General features: G+C 39.4%; 1 long non-coding RNA gene and 1 pseudogene across 1 annotated transcript; one reads left to right on the forward strand and one right to left on the reverse strand.

The window, feature by feature from the left end:
• The window catches only part of LOC114256761 (mannosyl-oligosaccharide glucosidase GCS1-like), a 357500-nt pseudogene that overhangs the window by 125138 nt on the left and 204911 nt on the right, over positions 1–27451 (forward strand).
• LOC145804756 (uncharacterized) lies at positions 5836–10694 on the reverse strand. The gene is made up of 3 exons (XR_014347131.1): positions 10402–10694; positions 9387–9636; positions 5836–5990 (listed from the first exon to the last, which is right to left on the reverse strand). It is a non-coding gene; the product is annotated as an uncharacterized LOC145804756 (long non-coding RNA).

The following is a 27451-nucleotide window of genomic DNA, read 5'->3' on the forward strand; positions in this document are numbered from 1 at the left end:
CACTAAGGACTTTCCGAGAATGTCATCAAAACAAAGCTTACTTGATACATAAAAATAGGGGTAATCATTCATGGGTAACAAATACTTTCAAAACAAAGCAAAGCAAAGTCTTTATCAAAATGTATAACATAGCTTTATTAGAAATACCACTCACATAGTTCTTGGGACGTCGAGATCAAAGCAAAGGTCCAAGTCCTACAAACACATGGCAAAGTCTACTGAATGCACTTCTCAAAACAGGTCTTACATACATGCAAATGATCTCGGGAAAACATACTGGAAGTCAAAACACTATTTTACATGTCAGGAGGACATGCTGGGTACCAACCAGGTCTTTGCCGAGGTCCCACACCTCCTGGCCGAGGTGTGGCTACCTAGGCTTCGGCGTGTGGCTGCATGCCGAGGTGCGCACAAGACAAACTAAAGGTGTAAGTGATCATGCAAGGTAGGCCAAGGTGAGATACGATGCTTGGCCTAAGTGTGTGATCTAGGCAAGAGTAATCTCGACGACTACACTTAGGGAAGTGAAGTCTGGAGATCTGGGTTTCCACCCGTGAAGAACATGAAGAACATGAACATGAAGACCATGAAGAATATGAATGCTAAAATCATAACTTCTTTATTACAAAATCTGGGATTTCATGTTATGAGTTCGAAAACATGGACCTGGGTACCCATACTTGAAGATCATGTGAAAACAAACACAAAAACATGGATCTTGGCATGAGGTTTCGGATCAAAACATGACTTTTCTTGAAGAACACATAAATACTATTTCCTCTTTCTAAAACCGAACTTCAAAGCAATGCATGGCTTACAAATCATATTCAATCATGCAATGAAATAACATGAACATAAAGAACAACATGAGTAGATTAAGAATCTAACCTTAGAACACGGATCTAACGATTCGATCTCTAGGGATCAAGCTTGGAAATCTACCTCCTCTCAAGAACTCCTCTTTCTCACCTAGAGCTTCTATCTCATCTTCAAAACAAAGATATAACAAATGATAGGTTTTCTCTCTCTATCGGCTGACTTAACACTCAGCTCGGACACGTGGCAACGGCTGGTTGGTTCTCCTCAAAAAGGTGATAGATTGACAAGACAAGACTGTAACGCCCTCAAAATAACTACATTAAACCCATCAAATAAATATGCATTGATATATAAAAGTCCCACAACCTTACATTCATCAGAGTTTCATTACAAAAGTATTACATGTTAACAACAAAAGCAAAATGCCCTACGGGCTTACAGCTTTCCAAGTTAACACTTGGTTACAACAAAAGAGTAGTAACTCATTCACATATTTAGCCCTTGGCTTGAATTTACATGTAATACATCAAAAATAAAACGACAAAAGTATGTCCGCCTCTAGCCTCCCAAGCTATGTCCTTGGAGGTGGCATGCTACCTGTACCTGAAAATGATATTCCCATACAGGGTGAGCCACAGCCCAGTAAAAATACACTAAACCAACCATGAACAATGACTAAAAGATTAGCAATTGATAGATGGCCAATACTGATACATTCACATAAATCACATATTTATGTCATACGACTTATGAGTCCAAGTTACCTTTCATTTTCCCTTTTTCAACAGATAAGCATGTTAGCTCTATCATCATCTCAACAGATATGTATAAAACTATATCCCACATTCACAGATAAGCATATAAGCTATATCCACACTCTCAACAGATATGTATAACAACAGTATCCCACATTCACAGATAAGCATATAGGCTATATTCACACTTCACAAAGATAAGCATATGAGCTATATCTTCACTTCTCTAGACAAGCATATGAGCTGTATCTACGGAGTTCATCCCCTATCTTCTCCCAACACTATCCGGTTTAGAGGTACATCCCCTATCTTCCCCTAAACCGCGGAGTACATCCCCCATCTCCTCCTCTACGCATAACGTATACAAACACATTGGTTCTATATGCAATCACTCAATACATACAGTTAATGTATTCTATCAACCGTCAAATTCCATGACACATTCCATTGATTAGTTTCCGTTTGCCTAATCATCATGCATTGTCTACAACAATCATGACTATCCTCCACCGATAGCCCAAAGCAGTTATCTCTATACAGAAAATAAATGCACAATGGATATTCAATCAACATTTCAATTCGGTGAGTGATAAATAATTCAACTACACCCTTTTTCCCCATACATTCCCAATCTCGACAATTCCATTTCATTTCCTCAATTCTCACAATTAATTACCCCAATTAATCAATCAATGTAATTAGGTCATTTTCCATAATTAACATCACAACCCTTGGGTCCCATTTTCATCAATGATTCAACATTTATTCCATTCCTCTATACCAAACATGCATCTAGGTTTATTATAAATAAAACCCCAACTTTTGTAAAATAACACAAAAGCCCCAAACTTTCACAAAATTACCAAACCAACCCCAACATCTCAAAATACCAAAATTTAAAGACAAAATCCATAGAGAGGAGTAGGATATCCCTACCTCAAATTCGGAGCTCCAAGGGAGAAGAAGACAAAACCCAACGTGCTCCAAATCTCAAAATTTTCAGATTAAAATGTAGCCCTCGACGATCAACAACTTTTTTGTAAAGGCCAAAGGTGAGCAAATCACTCCTACTAGATCAAAACCTAGAGAGAAGGTAGAGTTCTAGAGTGAGAGGCTCAACAATGGTGTTTTTGGAAAAGTAGGAGAGAGAAGAGAAAGTGAAAAAGTGATTTGAAAAGTCAAAACACGGAACTTAAACCCAGTCGACCCGCTCGAGCGTCAAACACCCCGCTCGAGCGTCACTCATAGACTCCCGCTCGAGCGTTAACAATCCCGCTCGAGCGGCGGATACACACTCCCAGAACTTTTACAGAACCAGGTCTTCGCTCGAGCTTCCAACTCCCCGCTCGAGCGGCACTCACACAACCCCGCTCGAGCGGCCAATACCACGCTCGAGCGTCCAACACTGCACAGGAAATACTGGATGGGTGCAATTCCCGCTCGAGCGCCAAAACCCCTGCTCGAGCGGACAGGTCAAAATCTGGGCAACTAGTTTTGGTTTCTAAACTCAACCAACCTATAACAAACCTGCCCAACACATCCTATAACTCAAATACGAAGTAAAAGGATGTAAACAAGATAATAATCAACTATCAACATCCACAGACACATGTCCGGATCACTGTACAACAAGGGTAAACCCGGGATCGCTATAAAGACTATGACAAAATGTCTCTAACAAGCTACCGGGCAAGGCACTCCGACAATTGATGACATCAGCTAAGGACAAAGCTTTGGCAACTAAGGTGACAATGACCTCGGCTAGGAAGGACAACACTTGACTAAGCTGTGCCACACCTCGGTCTAGGTCATACCACTCCAGGACAAGATCACTTAGGTGCAAAGGTAACATCTCGGCCTTGGTGATGAACACCTCGGCCTTGATAATGACATCTCGGCCGATATGTCAGAGCGAAGGTGGAGGTCAAACAAGGTGGTTCCAAGATAATTCTAGACTGAAGATGGCCTCGGCTTGGAATGATCTAGGCGTAACATGACCTAGGCTTGGCACAACCTAGGCTTGACATAACTTAGGCTTGAGACACCAAGGAAGGAACAAAGCATGCACACAACACTTAAGCAAATCACATAAACACAAAACAAGGCGTGGACCTTACTTAGGCAAAACAAGTCATAAACATAAAAGTGCAAGCTTAATGAGTCATAATCATACAAATGCTCATGAACATGACTAAGACATAAATATGGGTTGTTACAGCAACTTAACATGGAAAAACATACAAATGCATGCAAACATGACTAGGACATGAATTTGGGTTGTTACAGCTAGCTACTATTAAAACTGGTACTATCATCAAACTAATTAAGATGATGGTGAAAACTAGAGCTACATCCCCAAAAAAATTAGCACTTTGAGCATTATTTGAGCCTTTGTTTCTGATCTGTCCATGGCCACTGATGGTGAACTATGATCTCATCTGGTAGGCCTCTACTTTCTTGCACGGAGAGGATGGCGCCACTAGTACGTCGAATGTATGCAATATTTTCCCCTTCAATCCCAATTATGTCCTCCGCATAAGAAAGTGGTATTTGCATTGTTTATGCAATCTGATTAAGCAAAGCAACAACTAATCAGATTATGATTCCAAGATCAAATAATACAAATAACATTAAAATTAAAATTAAAATGAAGTGGAAATTATTGAATTCCATAAATACAGTGGCAGAGGCCTTGCTGTTATTTGAATTCTTGTTTGAGGTTTGGAGAAATTACAACTAGTTCCACGATTTGCACATAAATTGCATTACAACTTGATCCAAATTGTTACTATTCCATTGATCTTAGGAAAACGATGATATCAACAATTTTTATGTTAAAATGCTTATTTTACCTTTGGTTCCAACTATTAACAATATCCAAACAAGCACATTCCACATTTGAATAGTTTTATACGTAAAACCAAACACATTTTCATTATTTGTTGCATTTTTTATCTGAGTTTTTCACATTAAATAATAGACATAACCAATTGTAACAGAGACCTAGACAACGGAAATCCAATTACCGGAGACGTTACTACATGCCGATTGCTGCAGCCACCAACCCACCACCAATGCTGCAGCCCAACTAGCCCATCAATGCCTCTGCCACACCCAACCTAACGCCACCCCACCCTTCTCTCCCTACTCTCTCTCTCAGGTGCCATGTCCAAAAGGGCCACCCCATCTTCTCCACTTCTCTTCCTCTTTCTCTCCCTCTCCCTCATCTATCATCCCTTCTTACTCTTTTTGTTTTGTTTTGTTTGTTTGTTTTTTGGAATTAAGTATACACATTACACATTCCATCTTAATGCAGACCAAAATCCACATCAATCCAGCTAACAAAAACCTAGAGCTTGTTAAACATTATCACTAAAGTTCACAACATAATACTACAAAACCCATTTAACATTTTTCCCAAAGATAAAATAACAATATGGTCAAAATTTTACACAATCATAAATAAAGCCTTAAATCAGATACCACAATCATGTGAAAATTTTATTTAAATCTTTGTCAAAACAATTGGGCTCGTTTGGAAACTTAACTATTTTAGTTAGCTTTTTGACTATTTTATGAGATGGAAAAAAGTTGTATTTGGGATGATTTATGGAATTTTTTTTTTTTTTGTTGTCAAATTGATGGTTGTGAGAGAAAAAGCAATTGATTCATGGGTAGGATGTGACATTTTGTCTTTATTGGTTACTTTAGCCAAAAAAAGCTAATATATGGCCATTCTGTAGCATAGCTACCTCATTAGACTTCCAAACCTTGAGATAAACAAAACAGAAAGGATTGGAAATGTGCACCACATCACAGCAGTTAATATCTAGAGTGAAATGTGAATTAATATCTAAAGTGAAATGTGAGATAACACTAGTAGAGAAATGAATAATTGAAACCAACCTGGGTAACAAAAGAACCACCAGCACGACCAAGTCCCGAAGAACACATTCCTGAAAGTCCAGGATCTTGGCCATACAGCAAAATTCCAGAAGAATGGATATTTGAATCAAAATGGGTTTCACGGTCGTGAAATAAAGGATCTCTCTTCACTGCAAGAGGATAATCAGCACCCATCCCAATTTGAGAAGTACTATACAGCAATGACTTCTCAGCCCAGGTTTCTACTTGGCGTTCCTGTGAGGCTGGTGTATTGTACTATAGAAAAAGGCAGAACAACAATAAGTTCCCAATGCCATAATCTATTACTTCGTAAACCTTCAGAGTAACAGGACTCACACTCTTTTCAAATAGGGGAAGAACGCTTTGGTCCACCAAGAATTTCCTTAAGTGGCCCACCACAGCTTCCACAGCTTTAAAAGCCTTCAGAGATTCTCCCTGCATCTCAACAATCCTCTCCTCTGAGTTGGCATAATGTGTCACCTCTTCTGCCAGAAGAAAATATTAACCGACCTAGTCATCAGTATGCAAACATACAACAGAGAAAGAAAGAAAAAGGAGCTTAAAGTAATTAGAAAGCAAAAGTCCAATAAGAAAAATACCTGAAACCATTTTAAAGCACAAAACAAAAATGTCTTCATATAAATGAGGGCCTATTCAGAGTGTTTGGAACTATGTACATCAATAGGCATCAAATATTCTCCATCCATAGATAATATAATGCCCAGGATGACTAGCTTTATAATATCTCCGCCAAACTTCTAACATCAACATCTAAGACTGCATACATGTGGTTGGCTGATTTTGACTTTGCTGAGTTGAGTAGCCTTTTCATATTTAAATAGCATTACGTTTTTCTATATTCCTTGTAATTTTTGGTGCTGCAACAGACAATGTATGTTTCTTCTGAAAACTGAAAAGGAAAGGCATTCTAATCCATTGGTGGAACTCCTAATCCAAAGTCTTTAACGAGTCCAAGTACAATTAAGGCCCAAACCTCTTTCCATTCTAATATTTCTAAGCTCAAGATTAGCTCTCATTGTTATGATGGATTTCAACCACTAATAATGAGGGAGGATGCTTGAGTTAGAAGCAAATTGTACAAGTGGCTAGGAAGGTGTTTGAATTGAAAGGCATGGATAACATTTTAGAGGATTAGACTTCTCCAGTAGTGAATTAGCCGGTTTTAATGGAGAAGAAGGATAGAGGCTTAAATATTTACTGGAAGGAGAAAGAAATTAAAAGACTTCTATGTTTCATTATTATGATGGTAAGAAGGGGTGTGAGCCTTTAAGGGAGGTGTGGACTGAAGAAAGCTGTTAGTCCTTTATTTGTCTTCATGGAGAAGTTGGAGAAGAATCCATTTATTTTTTGTCATTGTTATTCATAAGCTGGAAGGAGAAAAAATAAAAATCATGACACATGATGATAGAGCTTCCTTTGTAAATTTAGCACTATTTTGAATTTTATTTGTTGGTTGTTGATTTTTTGTGGCTGTTGGTAGTCGGGATTTGGTTATTTCTATTTTATGCACTTTTTTTTCTTCTTTCTTTTTTTCTTATTTTTCGGTTGTGTAAAGGTTGTGCACCCTCTATACAATTTACTTTCGTTGCTGATTAAACAAAATCATGCCAACTGTAAATCAAGTAAATCAAACAGAATAAAGCCATGAATCAATGGGCAGTGTAATGCCCTCAAAATAACAACATTAAACCCATCAGATAAGACATGCATTTACATATAAGCTAACCACATTCTTTTATTCATTAAAGTTCCATTACATAAGTATTACATGTTAACATCAAAACAAAATGCCCTATGGGCTTACAGCTTTCCAAGTTAACACTTGGTTACAACAAAAGAGTACTAACTCGTTTACACATTAAGCCCTTGGCTTGAAGTTACATGTAATACATCAAAAGTTAAGCGACAAAAGTATGTCCGCCTCTAGCCTCCCAGCTATGTCCTTGGAGGTGGCATGCTACCTGCACTTGAAAATGATATTCCCATATAGGGTGAGCCACAGCCCAGTAGAAATATACTAAACCAACCATGAACAATGACTAAAAGATTAGCAATTGATAGATGGCTAACACAGATACATTCACATAAATTACACATTTATGTCATACAACTTATGAGTCTAAGTTACCTTTCATTTTCCCTTTTTCAACAGATAAGCATGCTAGCTCTATCATCATTTCCATAGATATGTATAAAAACTATATCCCACATTCAGATAAGCATATAACCTATATCCACATTCTCAATAGATATGTATAACAACAATATCCCACATTCACAGATAAGCATATAAGCTGTATCCACACTGTACCAAGATAAGCATATAAGCTCTATCTTCACTTCTCTAGACAAGCATATGAGCTGTATCTACGGAGTTCATCCCCTATCTTCTCCCAACACTATCCGGTTTAGAGGTACATCCCCTATCTTCCCCTAAACCGCGGAGTACATCCCCTATCTCCTCCTCTACACATAACGTATATAAACACATTGGTTCTATATACAATCACCCAATACATACAGTTAATGTATTCTATCAACCGTCAAGTTCCATGACATATTTCATTGATTAGTTTCAGTTTGCCTAATCATCATGCATTGTCTACAACAATCACGACTATCCTCCACCGATAGCCCAAAGCAGTTATTTCTAAACAGAAAATAAATGCACAATGGATATTCAATCAACATTTCATTTCCTCATTTCTCACAATTAATTATCCCAATTAATTAAACAATGTAATTAGGTCGTTATCCATAATTACCATTTCAACCCTTAGGTCCCATTTTCATCAACGATTCAACATTTATTCAATTTCTCTATGCCAAACATGCATCTAGGTTTATTATGAATAAAACCCCAACTTTTGTAAAATTGCACAAAAGCCCCAAACTTTCACAAAATTACCAATCCAAGCCCAACATCTCAAAATACCAAAATTTAAAGACAAAATCCATAGAGAGGAGTAGGGTATCCCTACCTCGAAGTTTAAGCCACAAAGGAGATGAAGACTCGAAGATCAACTTGCTCCAAATCCAAACTTTTTCAGATTAAAACAAAGCTCTCAGTGCCCTCTATCTTTTTAACAAAGGCCCTAGGCTAGATTCACACTCTAGGGAGATCAATTCTTAGAGAGAATATAAGTGTAGAGAGAGAGAGTCTCGAATCTAGGTTTAATAAAAAAAAAAGAAGATGAAAAAGTGATGTTCAAAACGCTACTGTCCGCTGATATAAAACACGCTCGCTCGAGCGAAGCCTTGGTCGCTCGAGCGACCAGACACAGAAAACTCTCGCTCGAGCCAAGAAGTTCTCGATCGAGCGAAGAAAAACCCAGACCACTCGAGCCAAGAAAAGCAACTCTCAGGTCCAGAACCAGACGCAACACTCGCTCGAGCGAAGCCACCCTGGCTCGACCCACCAGACACGAACCTCACTCTCGCTCGAGCGACCAACTCCTCGCTCGAGCGAAGGTCCAAAAATCTGGGCAGCAACATTAGGCTCCCAAACACAACCAACCTGTAACAAACTTGCCCAACACATCCCATAACTCAATATACAAAGTAAAGAGGATACAAACATGATAATAAACAACTACCAACATCCACGGACACATGTCCAGATCACTGTACAACAAGGGTAAACCCGGGATCGCTATAGGCAGCATAGTAAACTTTCAAAAATTAATAAGCTAGTATAAACATGAAAGGGAAAAAATGATGTGAACAAAAAATTGTCAGCTATAAATTCATAAATTCAATCTAGCATAAGACCAATAGGGCCAATAATTGCCACCAAAATCGAAAGGCAACATCGTAGATGATGCACATGGAAAAAATCCAGTAATAGTAAACAATTTAGTAGCTTTTGAAGCAACTAAAGAATACCACTTGAGAGAACCCGAATGGAGGCACCGGTGCTTTCCTGTATTGACTTGATTAAAGAGCCTTGCTTTCCAATTAGATTAATGGCTTGCGTGGATGCCACCAAAAATCGGATTGAACAAAATGCAGCTCCAGGCACTTTACGATCACCCTCACTCTCAGGTAGTCCATTGACACGTTTGAATACTCTTATTACAGCATCCATTGCAGGGGATAATGGTGACTCCAGTTCTTCCTTTCCAGATATTAGAACCTGTAAGTACAGGAAAAATAATTCAGTTGGGAATTAGAATGGAATGCCTGAACAGGAAACAGAAACATATGCAAAAATAAACAAGGTTTTCGTGAAATCAAAGGTCATAATATCAGAGCAACATACAACTATAATAGAAATTTCAGTACGCTCACTTCTATTATCCAGCTACTGAACTGAAAGTTGCAAGTTGCATTGCAATCATCAAATTCAAGACATTATTATCTTAATAAAAGACCATGTTGGTGCAAAAATGCTGCTTAAGTTCCATTTTGCATAGTTGAGGGCCATGAGGCAAAAACTAAGCAAAAAGAAGCATAATTGTTATTGAGAAAAAGAAGAACTCACATGTCCAAGACTTTTTTAAACATTCTAATTCTCTCTCTTTCTCCCTGATTTGACTGATCACTGATCACGATTGACACCAAAATACAGTATTTTTACATTCATATGTTCAGTATTATAGTGATTTTAAACTGTATAATATTCAAATTAAAAAATTTCATGTAGAACAAAAATGAAGGTGAAAAGAAGAAATTCAAAGAGTAAATTAAGCAAACATATATATAAACCATGAAACAAAGGAGGGAGCTTTTACTTGAGGGAGTCGAATTTGGAGATTAAGAGCGAATTTGGAGATCACATAGGGTCGTCGACCTAGAGCTTAAGATTAAAGCCTTGAAGATAAAAAAATAAAATATAAATAAATAAAGTGAGAGAGAGAGAGAGAGAGAGAGAGAGAGAGAGAGACAAGAGAATACATACCAATGTTAGGGTTTACGAGGGCAACAACTTGCTCAGCAAATTTGAGCTCTCTAGAATCCCTGGTTCCTTATATTATAGTGTGCTTCGACATTGATGCTCTGCAGATTCAAGCTCTTGCCGATGGAGGAGTCGGAATGAGAGTGAGATGAGTAGCGCGAAGATGGAGATGGAGATGGAGATGGAGATGTGGAGAGAGAGAGAGAGAAAGAGAGAGAGAAATTTGAACGTGAAAATGAGAGAAGAGGGAAAAAGAAATCATAGGCGCCAAAGGGTTTGAGGAAATTTGGAAAAATTGGGGATTTTGACTATTTCTAAGAATATATATTGATCACACTATGGGATTTCATTTATTTTTTTGTTAAAATATTTTTTTTTTGTATTTAATGCAATTTTTTTCTTTTGATTTTCATTTTTTTTTAGTTACTAAAGTTGAAAATTTATTTGTTTCATTTTTATTTTAATGAAAAAAAATTATTATTATTTTTTATTTGGTAGAAGTATGGGTAATATTTTAATGAAAAATATTTTATATTAAAATAAAGTTAATTTTTGTGGTCAATGAAAAATATTTTTTTGCGCCCATTTTTTTTGGTTACTAAAAATCAGGAACTAATTTTTTGTGGTAGAGGAGAGGGAGCGGCAATAGTGGTGAAGTTGGTGGATAAGAGGTGATGGTGGTGGTGGTGGTGGTGACGACGAAGGAGATTAGTGGTGAAGTTGTGGTAGTGGTAGAGGAGATGGAATGGCGGTGGTGGAGGAGAGGTAATGATAGTAGTAGTGGCAGTAGTGGTGGTGGTGGTGGTAGTAGAGTGGTAGTGATGGTGGTAATAATATTAGTTGTAGAGGTGGAATGGCAATAGTGGTAGCAGTGGTGGTAGTGGAATGGCATTTGTTGTAGTGGTGAATGTGGTAGAGGAGATGGGTGATGAGAGAGGGGGATAAGTGTGAGACAAATAGAGAAAAGACAGAGACAAAGAGACAGAGACAGGGTGATGAGTGAGAGAGAGAGAGAGAGAGAGAGAGAGAGAGAGAGAGAGACAAAGTGGTCGCTAAAAGTGCATTTTCTTGTAGTGGATCGATAAATTGAAATTTAATTATTTAAAATTAAAAAATTAGAAATTTTAGTTTGAGATATTGAAACACCCACAAGACTTGTGGTTAGAAATCCCATTTTACATATAATATATATATATATATATATAGATTTAATAAGAATTTATATTCGTTTTAGATATTTTTTTAATATACAAATTATTTTTTAAATTTTTTTTATAAAAATAATTTAACATCTCATCAATAACCATAATGTATGGGAGAAGTTGAAAAGGGTGTAGGAGTAGGTATAAGAGAAGTCAAAAAGACTTGTGGGTTGGGAGAAGTCAATAAATGCTGAAGTTTTTTTTTTTTTTTAAATCAAAAATTTAGAAAAGTAAGATTGGGATATTGAAACTCCCACAAGGCATGTGAGTTAGAAACCCTTTTTTCCTTATAAGATAGATAGATAGATAGATAGATTTAATAAGAATTTATGTTTGTTTTAGATATTTTTTTAATATACAAATTATTTTTTTAAAGATTTTTTTATAAAAATAATTTAACAATCTCATCACTAGCCATAATGTATGGGAAAAGTTGAAAATGGTGTAGGAGTAGATATGTGAGAACTCAAAAAGTGGGTTGAGAGAAGTCAATAAATGCTGATTTTTTTTTTTTAAATCAAAAATCTACCATTGCTTTTAAAAATATTTTCTAAGTGATTCACCAATTTTATATAATTCACTCTAAAATGGATTTAGTTGGTTGAAAATCTACCACGGCTTTGAAAAGTATTTTCTAAGTGATTTACCAATTTTATATAATTCACCCTATAATGGATTCAATAGTGAAGTCCATTGAAAATAACTTATGCATAAAATGAAACATTAGGTCTATGTTGGACTATTATGTCACATGATTGATTTATTACTAATTTGTGCCAACATTCAAATGAAAAAAAGAAGTTAAGTATGTAGGACAATCTTCACTGTATTTAAAAGATTTAATTCTATTGTGTACAAAACAACAACTAGAATTTAAAGAAATAAAGAAAATGAGAGAATTTGTTTGATTACAAAAATCAAACTTGAAATAATAAATAAATAAATAAAAACAGATTTTATTTTGTTACAAAAACAAAATTAAAACCTGATTTAAATAAATAACAATAACACAAAAATTAATTAAATAACTTACTTGATTTAATTTCTTCGAATTATAATCTGATCAAGTCCAGTGTTTGACACTGTGTCCTTAAGACAGATTCATCCTCTCCATAGTGCTTTCAGAATGTGGACGTCTATCTCCCAGGATAAAATGATCTACTACAAACAATAGCAGCACTACAAATTGTTTGTCTACCGAACACACAAAGTGTTTATACTCTCTCTGACAAGAAAATAATGCAGCAAAATGAAGATGATGTTTGCAGAATTATGAAGGACGAAAATTAGAGTTGCAAAATCCAAATGAGGGTTGTCCTATTTATAGACGTAATGGTGGCTATAGGTTTTGAATTGAATAAGTATGAAACCTGTTGGTTTTGAATTCAAACAATTTGGATCTGTTGGATTACAATTCAAACAGATAACAAAAATGGGAAGGGCCTTGTTTGGGTGTACAGTAAATCCAGATCAGGATATTTCCGGTTTAATACGGGAAGGGCCCTGTTTGGATGTACAGAAAAACCAAACCAGTTTAATTTGAATTTTGGATTTTATTTTACCAAAAATAAAATTAAATTCAAATATTTTTGACCCAAAAAGATTAGTATTGGGCCGGACAAGCCCAACCCAACCACACACCACGCACCCGTGCCCAAGCCAAGCCCAGCCCAGCCCGCCCGACCGGACGGACGAACGGCGCGCGCGCGCGTGTGTGGTGGTTTTTTGAGTCCAATGGGTCTAGCCCATTTTGCCCATAACCTCTCCCTCTAAAACACTTGGGTACCCCTTGGGGCACACCCTAAGTACCAAACCCAAGCCTTATAAACCCATTCAAAACCTCCCACCAAATTAATGTGGGACAAGCCATTTTACAACCTTAAGGAATTTCCACCAAAACTCCATTTCCATGGAGCACATTTTGGCTTCAATTTCCCATTCACTCGGTAATGGTTTTGAGCAACCAAATATACCACGTGAATCACAACGCGACATAGAACGCGTTACCACTTTAACCCATGAAAATCGACGCACGGGGCCCACATAAAAAATAGACCGAACTTAGGAAAAAATTCTGGATCCAGAATTTTATAACCATTTCATGAATGGAATTTGATGACAACGGAAATGCAACAAAATGCAGATTTATCGAAAGAGTATAAGTCGAAAAATATCTTGCATCAGGATAGGTAGTTTTCGGCCTTGAACCTTCCCTAGTGATAACCTATCAGACTTACTGGCTAACCAATGGACACGATGCCTTGAATTGTTCAGCCGTTTGTGTAAGCCAAGAATAGAGATTTCACACAAAATATCTTCTAACACATCGTGGTTCTCACTGTTGTGTTCATTTTGGCCTTGAACGCGCCTGGTTTTCATAAGTGTTTCTAGAGAATTTAGCCTTTTCATTCTCATAGAACCGGCCCCAGTTCAACACTCATATAGGTGATTCTTATTGTGAGTATCTCCTTATACTCGTCTTGATTTATGTCTCAATGAAGATATAAGTAATCATTAAAAGCAAAGCTTATCCTTATACCCCTGCATACAACATATGTTGCAGATATCACTCTCACCATAGGAATGGGTAGGGAATTTTTAATCCCTTGGTGATTTCTGGTGAGCCATACATAACTTAGTTGTCCCTTTGAACTTAGTTCTTGGGATCTCCAGTCATATAAATAGGGTTACCATTATGACGACTCTTATGTAATAGGCTTTAATCCCATTCCCTTCGATGAACTATACACTAGCTCTTTTGTCAAACCTTTTGTTAACGGATCTGCAATATTCTCTTTAGATTTTATATAATCTATAGATTATTCCGTTTGACAACAATTGCCTTACGGTATTATGTCGACGACGAATATGTCGTGACTTACCGTTATATATATGATTCTGTGCCTTGCCTATTGCAGATTGACTATCACAATGAATGCAAATAGCTGGCACAAGTTTTGGCCACATTGGAATGTCTTCTAAGAAGTGACGAAGCCATTCTACTTCTTCTCCTGCTTTGTCCAAAACAATGAACTCGGATTCCATTGTGGATCGTGCGATGCAAGTTTGTTTCGTGGATTTCCAAGAAACAGCAGCGCCTCCTAGAGTAAAGACATATCCACTTGTGGATTTTGAATCTTTAGTATCCGATATCCAATTTGCATCACAATAACCTTCAAGTACTGCTGGATATCGAGTAAAGTTCAAACCATGATCACGGGTGAATCTTAGATATCTAAGAACCAGAATGATCGCTTTCCAATGGTCTTCTCCGGGGTTACTAGTGTACCTACTCAATTTACTAATAGCATAAGCTATATCAGGACGAGTAATATTCATTAGGTACATTAGGCTTCCAATGATTTGGGAGTATTTTAACTGAGACACTGCATCACCTTTATTTTTCGATAAATAAAGACTGATATCTACAGGTGTTCTAGCTAAATTCAAATTATCCTTGATAAATTTATCAAGAATTTTCTCAATATAATGAGATTGAGATAATGCATATCTGTCAGATGTTTTAGTAATTTTCGTTCCTAATATAACATCTGCGACCCCCATATCTTTCATATCAAATATTTTGTTATGCATCTGCTTAGTTGATTTGATCATGTTTTGACTGCTTCCAATGATAAGCATGTCATCTACATAAAGACAAAGTATGACATATCCTTGGTCAGTGTTTTTAACATAGATGCATTTGTCACATTCGTTTATCTTAAACCCATTAGTAAGCATTGCATGATCAAATTTTTCATGCCATTGCTTAGGTGCTTGTTTTAATCCATAAAGGGATTTTACAAGTCGACAAACTTTCTTTTCTTGCCCTGATACTACAAACCCTTCGGGTTGCTCCATATAGATCTCTTCATTTAGATCACCGTTTAAGAAAAGTTGTCTTAACATCCATTTGATGTATTTCTAAATTAAACAACGCTGCTATAGAAATAAGCATGCGAATGGATGTTTATTCTTGTCACAGGGGAATATATGTCAAAATAGTCCAGACCTTCCTTTTGTCTGTAACCTTTAACAAGTCTTGCTTTATACTTGTCAATTGAACCATCTGCTTTCATTTTTCTCTTGAATATCCATTTATATCCAAGAGGTTTAGAACCTGGTGGAAGATCCACCAATTCCCAAGTATGATTTTGCATAATGGATTCAATTTCATTATTAACAGCCTCTTTCCACAAAGGTGCATCAGGACCTGTCATTGCTGCCTTAAAGCTTTGAGGTTCATTTTCTAACAGGTATGTCAGAAAATCTGGACCAAAGGATTTTGATGTTCTCGTTCTCTTACTTCGTCTTGGTTCATCATCCGTTAAATCCTGTTGGTTGAGACTATTACTAGTCTCTTGTGTTTGATTGTCATTAGTCTATTGACTTTGTGTACAATCATAAGTTCTTTTCTGTGAACTTAATTCCTGTCCTTTCTTGTAAGGAAAGACATGTTCAAAAAACACAGCATTCCTTGACTCTATAATAGTGTTCACATTTATATCAGGTATTTCTGATTTATAAGTCAGAAATCGCACTACTATTCTGTGCATAACCAATAAACACACAGTCTACTGTTTTTGGTCCAATCTTAGTCTCTTTTTTTTTTTTTTTTTTTTTTTAGGAACAGGAACTTCAACTTTCGCCAAACATCCCCACACTTTTAAGTATTTGTAGGAAGGTGGTCGACCTTTTCACAATTCATACGGAATGCTTTTGGTTTTGTTGTGAGGTATTCTATTAAGAACATAATTAGCAGACAATATTGCTTCCCCCCACAAGTTCTGTGTTAAGCCTGAACTTAGTAACATGGCATTCATCATTTCTTTTTAGGGTTCTATTCTTCCTTTCAGCAATTCCATTTTGCTGTGGAGAATAAGGTGCTGTAGTTTGGTGAATAATGCCATGTTGTGCACAAAATTCATCTAATGGTGCATCATATTCACCACTCCTATTACTTTTGATATAAATCAATGAATTTTAAAACAAATTTAAGAAAAAACCAAAATAATTATGACTACTCAAGTCAGAATTAATGTTTTGACAAAATCATATCCTCATAAAAGTTTTTGCCTAAGAATCAAACAATTCAAAAACTCATTTGATTGTATACATTCTTGCAACTCAATAACAAATAAATGTCACTGTCATAAAAATATTTGTGACAGAAGAAAATTAAATTATCTCAACTAATGCAAGAGATACACCCCCATATTAATAAAATGGTTCATGGTTTAACAAATTCTACTACGCAAGTAAAATAATTATTAATGACATCTCATGTCACATAATTCAATAATCAACGTAAAAGATTTCTTAAATTACTTCCCAATTAAACGAACCGATATAATTACATACATCTTCATGTTTAAATTTCTCTGGTGTTTAAACACCCATTCAAAATTGATTAGAAATATTCAAATAACCTGCTTATGTCCAAAGTCGACATAACAATTTATCATTCCAAATCACTTGAAATTATTGTTAAGAAATAACTTGAGTTGATATCATACATGCATATCAAACGCATCAACTAAAAATAATGAATTAACAAAATAAATTAATCATGCACGATCCCATCACTTGCATCATGAAATAAAAGGATTCTCAACTCATAAATAAAATCCAACGCATTTAAACTTTAAACTTGACAAAACATACCTTCATTTAATAAGTTTGATTTGTACATAAATAAACAAATTAAATATGCATTAAAATGTTCTTGTGAATATATATATATATATATATTTCCCGACTCAAGTGCAGAAACAATTTGTAGACACCCCATTTTTGACCGACCTTAAGACTCAGACGTCACCAGTTGAGCGCTTGGTGATATTGCATATTGTGCTCGTTCAGAAGTTTTAGAGTCTCGGCTGCGAGCCTTGCCTCTAGACTTCCGGACTCTTTTGTGCTTTGCCTCAGTTTGCGAATCAAGCTCCGTTTTCTCTTCCCAAAGGGAGGGAGAGGTCTCGTAGATCATCTCTCAGTGGCCATAGGCTACGTTTCGTGGTCGTAGGCCGTTTTGCCCGTTTGGAGTCCGGTTTCCGATTTTTCGGAGCCGTTGGCCGTGTGCCTCGGTTCGGGACCGCTTAACCACCTCCGTTTGCTCCAGTTTTTGGCATGCATCTTATTTACTCCCTTTTGAGGGACACTGCAGTCCGAGAGACCAACTTCGTGGTCGGACACCACTTCCGGTGCCTAACGGCCCACTTTCGGGGCCCCAAACTGTGTGTTTTGGCTCCCGAACCTTCATTCTGCATTTTTGGGCTCCGACCCAAACTTGAGATAGTCATATTTTGAGGTCCTTTTCATGTTTGATTAAGGACTTTTTGCTGTTTGAGATCTCCTCCTATCACTTGCTTCTTTAACGCTCTTTTAGGCCTATTTTTGCATGGTATTTTAGGCTTACTTGTGAGCTGTTTCGGACTTGGTCATAAACTACAAAGTGTCTTTTTTTAAGCCCCTCTTCAACTTTGTTGAATGGATCTCAACCATTTGGGTCCAGAAGCTACCACTTGCCTTTATATCCCACTTTTTGGCCTTTTTGGGGGGAAATTTGAATTTCAATTCCCCCCCCCCCATTTTTCCCCCTCTTTTCCACCTCTTTTGCTTATAAAACCAGCAGCTCCCAGCTGTGTTTTGGGGTTACAAAATTTCCCTTTGAGCTCTTGCCTTATATCTCTCTCTCTATATATCTCCAAGCCCCAAAACCCTCAAGTTCCTACACCCTTCTCTACACCACCACCTAGCATCATACCTCCAACCTCCATTGTAGCCATTTGAAGTTGTTTTCCAGAGCCTAGGAGTGCTGCAGCTCAAGCCAAAGAGCTGCCAAAGACAAGTCTTCAAGGGTGAGCTTCCATTTTCCCTTTTCTACCCTTTTCTTGATCTATTTGTAAGTCATTCTTGCTTGCTGTTTTGGACTCCGACCCTAACTGGAACTAGGCTTATTTTGAGCCATTTTTTTCATGTTTGTTTAAGGGCCTCTCACTGTTTGAGGCCTCCTTGTTGCACTTGCTTCATTATCCCTCTTGTATGCATATTCCTTGTGTAGTATTTTTGGCCTATGTATAAACTGTTTTGAGCTCTATCATGAACTGAAAAGTGGCTTATTTTGAGCCCTTCTTCAACATTGTTGAAGGGCTCATTGCTGTTTGAGGCTTTCATTTATCAGTTTCCTTTATATCTCTCTTTTGGCCATGTTTTTACATGATTTGTTAGCCCCTTTTGCTTCTGTTTTTGGGCTGTGGTCCGAACTACAAATGGCCTTATTTTGACCCCATATTCATGTTTAATTAAGTGTCTTTCACTGTTTAAGGCACCCTTTATACACTTTGTGTTATATCTCTCTTTTTGGCCTTATTTTGTATAGTATTTTAGGCTTGCATGCATACTGTTTTGGGTCCGGCCATCAACTGTAAAGTGCATTATTTTTTTCCCCTCTTCAACATTGTTGAAGGGATCCTTTGTGTTTGAGGCCAGCAACCACCACTTGCTTCTTTGACCCTCTTTTGGCCCATTTCTTGCATGAGAGCTTAGCCATGCCTGCGTTGGTTTTTGTGGTTTTTTGTGAACTGTAAAAGGTCATATTTTGGGCCCCTCTTAAAAATTTTTGAAGGGCCCTTATCTGTTTAGATCCTGCAGCTGTGACTTGCTTCTTTATCTCACATTTAGGGCCATTTTTGCATGCTAGTTTTGCCCTATTTGTGTTTACTGTTTGACCTTGCTTAGAGCTGCAAACATTCTTGTTTTAGGGCTGCCTTGAATCTGTCTTCACATGTCATAATCAAATAATGCATGTTTTGTATAGCTATAGGCCATTGTATGGGCCTAGTTTTGCATTTCGGTTTCATTCCATGCATCGGGAGCCATGCTTTTATGATTCGGGACTGTTTTGGGGCATATTTTAGCGCTGAAATTTACATGCTTGTATGCCATATTCCATGCCTTGCCATGTCTTGTTAGAGTGGCATTTTGTGCCTTAGGGTCGGTCCTCGGTTTGCGTGCATGTGTGCACGCATTCCGAGTTGTCTCATTTCCATCTTATGGCCTCCTATGTGAGTGTGGATGAGGTCCACTTGTGTTGGTGTAAGCCCATTGTGCATTGTGTATGCCATTTCATTTCATAGCATTGCGTATGCTAGGTTGTACGTTAGCGCATTGTGTATGCCATGTTATCTCGTGCATCGTCTATGCCATTTCATAGCATTGTGTATGTTAGGTCGCATCTTAGTTGCATTTCATGCATATCATGCATATTGCATCGTGCTTGGGATAGGAGTTAGCCTGAGCACGGGAAACGAGGTACGTTTCGTACTCCGAGTGACGGAACGTGTCTCAATTTTCCAGTCACCGACACTCCGGATTATCCATGATGGAGTTAGGTTTTAGTTGAGTTTTCATGTGCATTCATTCTATATTGAGTTGCACATTTCGACTCCTCGGCCATCATGCATCGATATGCGTGATTGGTGGCACGAGGATCGAGACATGCACACATTTGTGAAAATACATTGCTATGCCCCTTTCCTGCTCTCTGTTGCAGCAAGTTAAGAAATAGCAACCTTCCAGAGCTTGGCGCGCTTTCCAAGGATAATCGCAAAACAGAGGCTAATTGGGACATCCCAGTGGATTTCCGCGCAAGGCAGCCCAAACATACATCATCCATCAGAGTTAAGGCAGTCCCTGGCTTGCATGCCAGTTTATTATTTTTCTTAGTTAATTTGTAAATTAATTAGGAATTTGTTTATATTCGGACTGTATTATTTGGACTGTATTATTTGGGACTGTATATTATTTTATTCGGACCCTCTGCGTGAGGGCAATGTTGTAATAAGTGTGCGTGTGTGTGTTGTATGTCTTCCAACCCCACGTCTTTCTCCCTTTTATTTACCAGCTTATGATGGTTAGATTAGGGCATGTTTCAATTAGCATACAGTATGATAGCATGTTTGCATTCATTCATCTGTTGTGCATGCACCGGGCTCGGCGCATCATACTAACTGCATTGTATTTTCAATTCGGAGTTGAATACATGTTAGCTGTAGCATTCATATGCCATGTTTAGAATAGCCGAGCCTGCTATAGTTGTATTTTTGCATGTGTTGCATTAGGCATTTCTGTATAATTAGGATCATGCATGGATTTCTAATGAGCTTCTTTTTTGGCTTGGAGTACTCGGTAAGTTTTATGCTTTAGCATCCTTGCATGCGTGTGAGTGACTACCATGAATAGCATGCTTACCATGAGGCTAATTGCTTATGTGATATAACTGCCTGAATGCCTGTGGGTGAAGGTTGGGTTACTTGGATTGGAATAAATCATCAACTGTTCGTTTTAAGCCCACTAGATAGTGGCAAAACCATCTTTTCTAAGCCCACACGAGGGTGGCAAAATCTGCATTTTAAGCCTACTTGCGAGTAGTAAACCATCTTTCAAAAACAAACATGAAATGTTTTGTTCCAATTCAGGCGATCCAGTCTATACTTGTATGCTGTGCGCATCACATAGTAAATCTAGGCTAATAACCGAAATAAGAACACATAAAGTTTTCAAAAATAGATATCATGGTTAGTAGAGGCCGATCTTTGATCGGGCGAGCGGGGGTGCTCACGAAGTGACCTTCCCCAATCGTACCCAAGTTCCCGAGCCGAGGCAACTTTGGTGATGACGGACACGTGGCCTTAGGCGAACGAGTCAGGGTTTCCTAAATTTCCCCAAAAATAAAATATTAGGTGGCGACTCTGTATCTGGCAAAGCAGTCCATGTTTGGCACTTCTTTCAAAAAATCTGTTTTCTCAAAACGATTTGCCGGATTTGGACTCTTTGGTTCAGACTTAGAACCGTGACAATTTGAGAGTCCTGAGCTGTAGTGACCCCAAATGAGCAGAACGGGAGCTCGTTCCTCCCGGGGTGTTCGGAGACGTCTACAGTTTCTGGCGACTCCGCTGGGGATTTAGAGAACTTGACTCGAACTCATGATATCTGTTTTTGACTACACTTATGTGTTTCTTTGCATTGCATGTGCATTGGTGCGCCTAGGACACCGTGTTTGCCATCTGCTATTCCTGAACAGTTTGCCGGAGGCTTGTCTTGTCAAGGCATGACCATAAGGCTGACCGGTTGTGGGCTCTGCCAGTATGGGAACACAAACCCCGGTTTTACCGGGGCACCCTTTTTGATCATTCAACCTAGTGCATATTCGGATCCATAGTGACCATTCCAAACTAGGACAGGTTGCTTACCCGATTTAGGTTGTTTGAAACCGCTGCATGCGTAGTGAAGCCCTAACTCCTGACAAAATAGGGCAGGGAAACCCTACCCCCTTATAGGGGTGTTTTGGCTCTCAATTATCTATTATGTGCTTTTAGAGTGTGTCTCTACAGGAATGCATGTATCAGTTTGCAAGTTTGGGCATCAGGCCTGCGGGCACCAGTTCAGTATTTTGGGATTCAGTTTACCTAAGGGTATCAGATTTGAGGCTGAATTTTGGGGGCAGAATTCAGTAGAAGGCACAGTCATCCTGCTACACTCATATCTGTTTTGGTGAAGTTGAGCTGAGGTGCTGTTTTGTTTTCTCTTTTGCTAGGGTAGTCCTGGAACCATAGATTCAGAAGGCTCCGATATCCCCCGAGGTTCATCGAACTTGTGCTGATAGACTTTGTCAGGTCAGAGATTCAGTTCAAGGGCAATCAGTGTTCCTTTGCCAGAGGCAGGGTAAAAGGGCCAGTCAGGCACAAATCACCAGTTCAGCAGTTACCAGATCAGTGGCCCTTATCCACCCCACCAGTGAACAGTCAGGCTGAGGTCTCAGTTTCTATTGCAGGGATAGATACTAGTCAGTTAGATGGATCAGCAGAACACATTAGGAATGGAGGCAATGATGCGCCAGATGCAAGAAAGTATGAAACTCATGCAGCAAGATGCTGTCCGCCAAGCTGAATTTTCCAAACAGCAGACTGCGATCATGGCCCAGCAGGCCGAGCTAATCACCAGGCTGCAACAGCAAAATGGAGCATCTGCTTCACACCAAGCCCCTCCCCCACCAGGAGCTCCAGCGCCTGGGGAGGCACCAAATGTCCAGGGAGATACGAATATTTCGAGAGGACTGGCTCCGCCCCCGATCTTACCCCAGCTGTCTAAAGCACCGATCAACCTGCCGGATTCTCCCTTTGAGTTCGAGGTAGACCATACAGCGTTGAAGTTGAGCAAGCTTGAAAAGTTGTTCAAAAAATCCCAGGGGGTAAAGTCCATCCCGGACATTGAGGACGGGTACACCGACGCAGCTATGACACTGCCGGACAGGTTCAAGATGCCTCACATCGACCGTTTTGACGGGTCAGGAGATCCCATGGTCCACCTGAGTTTGTTTTCAGATGTTCTGCACCCGATGGGCTTGACAAGATTACAGAAGCTTTCCCTTTTTGGCAGGACCCTGTCGGGTATTGCGGCTATTTGGTACGCCAAATTGGAGGATTCAGTGAAACGAAACTGGGATGAAATGGCTGAGGCCTTCGTTGCGCAGTACTCCTATAACACGCAAATCGAGGTCACAACCCGTGATCTTGAGATAACAAGGCAAGAGCCTAAGGAGAGTTTTTCTGATTTCGTAGCCCGCTGGAGGGCCAATGCTTCAATGATGACCCTTAGGCCCACTGACAAAGATCAAATTCGGATGATTGTACGCAATCTCCAGCCCAAGCTTATGTAGAAAATGATCGTTCTCCCCTTCCCCACCTTTTCTGATCTGCATGAGATGGGAGTACAGATTGAGGACGCTATGAAGCAGGGCCTTCTTGACCAGGAGAAAGAGCAGCCCAGGAGGGCATTCTCCCGCAATTCAAATGCGACCACCAGTGGTGATGCAGTTGCAAGATCTTCTGATGTGGGCATGGTTACCACCTCCGCATCAAAAACAGCTACCCCATTCATCGGTGCGTCCAGGAGTAGCTCACAAGAAACCAAATATCCACCTCGAGTCAAGAGGGTTTTCACCCCACTTCATATGCCTTTGTCAAAAGCTCTAGAGGTCTTAATCCGGAAAGGACATCTGAAACCGTTGGAACAACGGCCCCTACCCGATCCTATCCCTGCAAAGCATGATCAGACTAAATACTGCGCCTACCATCAACAAACCGGTCATGACACCGACAGTTGCTTTCGTCTGCGCCATGATGTACAAGATCTGTTTGACAACGGGGTCATTGCCGCACCAAGTCCTACAAAGTCTATCGGCACTTGATCAGTGAATTTGTGGGGGGATAATGCGATCTGATCAGAGGTTGAACCAGCTGTAGGTGGCACTCGATTTACTCCAGATGTGGGAAGGACAGACACTGTTTTGAGCATTTGCGAATGCCAGTTTCTGACTTGGGCATTCAGTCAGTCTTGTCATTTTGTATTGAGTCAGTCTTTTCATACTGAGTCAGTCGGGTCTGTCTTGTTGTATCGAGTCAGTCCTGTTTTGTTGAAGTCTGGTGATTTCGGGGGTGTTACCTCGGACATCACTTGCTTGTTTTGAGCTTGTCTTTTTTGGCTTTCTTTTGAGTCTGTTCCTGCCGGGGAGCCAGTTGTACCAACAAAATTGAATGAAACAGCAGTGGTTTTTCATGCTTTTGTGCTTGCTTCTGTCTTGTGCCAATTGTGCCAGAAAGTTTGAATGAAACGGCAGTACTTTTCGCCTACTCTTCTGCACCCCAAAATCATTGCATTGACCTAAGTTTTTCAAAACTTTTTGAACACTGCGGTGAAAACAAAGAGGAAGGAATTCCTCGGATTTTGAAAAATTTTGATCAATTGAGAGAAAGAGAGGCGTGCTAAGCCCGTCAATGAATGAAATCATGCTTATTAGCGTGAGTACTGAGAAGGACCCTGGCTTGATCCAGACTGGTTTCACACTATCTTCAGCGCGAGCGATTTGTCGCTTTCTTAAAAATTTTCAAAAACAAAATGTTTTGCGCGGTCCTGCGAAGACTTGTGTGGAATCGCTTTTGAGACTGTGCAGCTTAGGATCGCTCTCAGCCTCGAGACTTGAGCCCTTGTTTTCAAACCTTGGACTTAAATTCAGAATGTTCAACGGCCAACCACAATGTGGGGCCTATGTGGCCAGATTCAAAGCAGCCCTCGAACAAGGGGCAAGAAAGTCAGATCAAGAAGATCAGATCTCATCAGAAAAAGCTTGTAAAGCTAGAACAGAAGCACCCCTCTAACTAGGGGCAAAAATGTCTGATGTGCTCCAAGAACCGAAGATGGGTTCTTCAGCGAATCAATACAGCAGCCGTTCTCCTGGATTCAGACGACTTCAGGATCTCAAAACCATTGGACATGGACAAAGCTACACTTTTACCCTTGAGAGGCTCGCTGGGCCGAAAACCCGGAAGGGCGACCCAGGCAAAAGTTAAAGCAAGAAAAGAACAAAAAGAACAAAAAAGAGAAAAGAACAAAAGAACAAAAAAGAAAGATGCAAAAAAAAGAACAAAAAAAAAAAGAAAATCGAAAAAGAATGAAAAGACACAAAAATTGAAACAAAAAAAGAAGAACAAAGCTCGCAAGGTTGAAAACCCGCAACGGGCACCTTGGCAAAAGTTAGAGCCTAAAAAGGAGAGGTTAATACCGGAGTGTACCTTAACCCCGAACTACGTGAGGCTTGATTCCCATCTTTGGGATACGTAGGCAACTTCATTCTGAAGTCCAGCCGTAAAACACTTCAAACTCAACTATGTCCATGTAATGGTTTTGATCATCTTCGCTTTCTCTGTATCTGAGAATTTGGTTGTGTTCGTCACTCTGAGGACTGCCTACAATGCACTGCGGTGCCATCCAAACAAGGGGCAACTTTCCGTTGCCATTCAAAACGCCGCATCGTCATTTCAAACAAGGGGTAACTTTCCGTTGCCATTCAAAACGCCGCATCGTCATTTCAAACAAGGGGCAACTTTCCGTTGCCATGCAGTGTCCTTTAAACAAGGGGCAATTTTCCATTGCTATGGGTCCGAGGTTGTGCATCTCAAGAGTAGGTTCCGTGCTCATTGAGCAGTGGTCGTTTGCAAAAATAGTTTTTGAGAATTTTTACTGAGGTTAACTAACCTTCTCGAAAAGTATTCCATTTTCAAAACTGGACCATTTCTTGGACCCAAAAGAGGAAAATTTTCAGTGCTCATGGCCTGACTTGCATGATTTTAAATCAGAAAATTGAACAAGCATGTTAATCTAACTCTCATTTTGGTCAAATTTTTTTTTAGGAGAAAACTAAAACAAAAAATGGTCAAAATGATGAACTAGGGGCACAGTTGAGTCAGGCTTACTGTCTTTCCCATTGTCAACATACTTGCCAAGAAGGGCACTCTACCTGCCAGAATAGGGCACAACTGAAGTTAACAACAAAGGGTTGAAAGCTCTCACCTCCTCCAAGCAACGAGGTATCAAGCAAAGTGCGAAGCACGAACTAGAATGGGGCAAGATATTCCACTCCATCATCTGGACAGATCTTATCACGTCCAAACTCCCCAGCAAGGCATCATTAACTGATGTTAGCTACAGATTTGCTACACACCCAGTTGTAGCGCAACCTTTCCGCGGGAGGAATTCACTAGCTGTGAGTGGAAGAAAAAGAATCTAGCAGAATGCTAGGGGCACGAGCCCACAATTTGCTGTTTATCCATCAACCACCCAGGGGAGGGATGAAAAATGAGAGATTGAAGAATAGAGAGATGTGCGATAAGAGGAAAAGTGAGAAGAGGGCTTTTTTAGAAAAACAGAGCTTGAGGGCCGAGTGATGTGAGAACCACAAATGAGAAAGGGTGGGAAACACTACCCGGTGAAACAGGCTCCCTGTGCACGTCTGAGTGTCGTGTCTTTTTGTTTTATCTCGATTCTTGTTTCGAGTCGTTTCGAGTGTTACTCGATGTGTCTAGGTTGTGTGCCTTTTATTTCCTTGTTGAGTCGTTTTGCTATGTTCAGTCGTAGGCTCAATACTTGGTCGAAAACTCATCTCTCAATTTCAAAAATAAAATCGTTTTGTGCTCCGAGTGTCGTGCCGTTCTCTACATTGGTACAAAAAAAGATTCGTTCTTTCATAAAACCGCAGGGTTCAACCCAGGTCACGTCAGAACAATAAAACTAGGACCTATCTAAAGCTATATGAGTTCCAGACTGCAAAGCAAAAGCAAAAGAGGAAATGTCGAGCATCTGAGTTTGTTTCAACTTCAGTAAGTTCCGAGACTACATTCCGTGTGTACCTCTTCAGGTCTTGCCAATGCTCCGAAGTATGAGTGTGCCTCTACCTCAAGCTCAAGATCAAGTTTGCTTCAAGCCAGAATGGCGATCAAAAGTGTTCTCCCTGAGTACCATTCCCTGTCAGAGGCATCTTGGCTGTGTTCGCAATGAGTTCCTAGGAGACCAACTGCGACGGTGGAAACTAGAGTTCGAATGGCTGATGCCTAGAACGTAAAGGTTCGAGATTTCCGGGACTAAAGTCTGGTTTAAATACCCAGAGGCGCGTCCTCGGCTTGAAATCTGTATGGAAGCCCCATAGGTTGAGATAGCGTGTATGCACCTCAATTCTGGATACTGAACCAACCTAGTCTGTCACCCCGTTGGAGAATAGGGAAAGTTGTGAATATGATCAGGAAGAAAGGCAACATCCAAAGTGTTCTACGTGAAGAATCCTTGTCAGTATTTCAGAGCCTTTGTACTGTGAGTTGAAGGTAAGTGTTCGAAGAGCACGAGGGGAGATCCCCGTCAGAGTAGAGTGGTTCATCGCCACTCACCCCATGAGGTGCTTTCTAAAAGCGCCGCTACGCTTGTTTATTGCGTTCCTTAAACATCATGCATTGTATTGCATTGTA

The sequence above is a fragment of the Camellia sinensis genome, chromosome 12 (assembly GCF_055761805.1).
Source record: "Camellia sinensis isolate YWXY chromosome 12, ASM5576180v1, whole genome shotgun sequence".
Classification (NCBI taxonomy): domain Eukaryota; kingdom Viridiplantae; phylum Streptophyta; class Magnoliopsida; order Ericales; family Theaceae; genus Camellia; species Camellia sinensis.